Source organism: Alligator sinensis, unplaced genomic scaffold (genome assembly GCF_000455745.1).
Source record: "Alligator sinensis unplaced genomic scaffold, ASM45574v1 scaffold706_1, whole genome shotgun sequence".
Taxonomy (NCBI): domain Eukaryota; kingdom Metazoa; phylum Chordata; order Crocodylia; family Alligatoridae; genus Alligator; species Alligator sinensis.
This window is the reverse complement of record NW_005842683.1, coordinates 650,351-652,272: the sequence shown is the minus strand read 5'-3', so window position 1 is coordinate 652,272 and position 1,922 is coordinate 650,351. Positions and strand designations below refer to the sequence as shown.

The 1,922-nt window shown below is 40.5% G+C and overlaps 1 pseudogene; it reads left to right on the top strand.

Annotated features, from left to right (window-relative positions):
• The first annotated feature begins 739 nt into the window (after positions 1-739).
• LOC102378002 lies at positions 740-1,681 on the top strand (annotated as a pseudogene).
• Positions 1,682-1,922: the final 241 nt, after the last annotated feature.

The following is a 1,922-nucleotide window of genomic DNA, read 5'->3' as shown; positions in this document are numbered from 1 at the left end:
TGTAATAGATAGATTACTGACAACAACCACTTGCATACATCATGGCGGGAGAAAATAAGTTAGAAACAAATACATTGCGATGGGTAACCGAAGGGATCCTACATAGTGCTCCTCAGTTGATAGAGTTAAAGGCTTTTTGTGATGTCAAACAAAAACATGAACATAGCTTGATGTTCTGGCAATGTTCCTGAAGCTGGCAAGCTTTGAAGATCATGTCAGTTGTGCCACTTGATGCCCTAACCCCACACTGATATTCTGGGAGGAGCTCTTCAGTTAGTGGAAGGGGATGGGTCAGGAGGGTTCCCACAGGGATCTTTCTGTGCTGGACATTAAGGTGATCCATCTGTAACAGCTACTAATACTGGCAGCAGAGCTGTGCTGCTACGCAGCATATCCGGAGGTGCTATATAGAGGAATGCCTTTCGTGGAAGGTTAGCTGCAATATAAGCAGAGGTAACTCTGATAAATAAGCAGTCACAGACCAACGGGCAGAAGCACCATCAGGATGCTGTGTGGACATAAAGGGCATTGCTTTCCCTCCTGAAATGCCACATATATCCTTTCACTGAGGTGTGACACGCTGAGTACAGGTCTAAAACAAGCTTCTTAAAACAAACATCCTTTTTTTGTAATAAAGAACTCAGTATTTCACTACTCATTGTCGAATAGGTGTTTACTGTTCATTTCTTTATTTTGTGTCTCGGCAGGTGAATTAACATCTTGCTGAATACTGATTATATGCATTGACCACATGGAACCTGCACATAATGTATCTGAATTTGTTTTATTGGGACTTACTCAAGATTGGGAGTCAGAACAAATCTGTTTTGTGCTGTTTTCAATTTTCTAAGCACTTATTGTAGTGGGAAACCTCCTCATCATCATCACTATCAAGAGCAGCAGAAGTCTGATTTCCCCCATGTATTTCTTTCTAAGCTACCTTTCGGTTGTTGACATTTGCTACTCTACATCTATAGCTCCCAAAATGATCTCAGACTTCCTTGTTGAGAGGAAGACCATCTCATTCTCTGGCTGTATGACACAGCTCTTCTTCTCTCATTTCCTTGGTTGTGCAGAGATATTCCTCCTCACAGTGATGGCTTATGATCGGTACATTGCTATCTGCAAACCACTTCATTACATGGCCATCATGACTGGGCGTGTGTGTGGTTGGATGGTGTTGGGTTGCTGGACAGGGGGCTTTGTGCATTCCATTATACAGACTCTCCTGACCACTCAGCTCCCATTCTGTGGGCCTAATGAGATTGATCACTATTTCTGTGATGTGCACCCTTTGCTGAAACTGGCTTGTACTGACACCTACATTGTTGGCCTCATTGTTGTTGCTAATACTGGGATGATTTCTTTGACTTGTTTTGTTGTTTTAGTTATATCATATGTTGTCATCTTAGTCTCATTGAGGAGACAAACTTCTGAAGGGTGCCTCAAAGCTCTCTCTACATGTGCCTCCCACATCACTGTAGTGATTATATTTTTTGGGCCATGTATCTTCATGTACTTACGACCATCAACAACCTTCTCAGAGGATAAAACTGTCTCTGTGTTCTACACTGTCTTCACCCCTATGCTGAACCCCTTGATTTATACCCTGAGAAATGAAGAGGTGAAAACTGCCATGGGAAAATTGTGGAACATAAAAGTGGACTTAGGAGATAAATGAAAATGGTACATTGTAAAAATAGTACTTTTAGAAACTGAGGTAAACTAGATTTCACCAGCTTTTTAGAGAAAAAAGACATATTTATATTTTAGGCTAGTAGTTTTGCCATGAAAATGTCACAAGAATTTCCTATTTATAGGGTACTGTGCACCCCTTTTAATAGGAATATCTGGAATATTTAATTCTGTTGGAAAAGTAAAGACTCTTGCATTCTTTATTACTTACCTTGATTTATTTACTA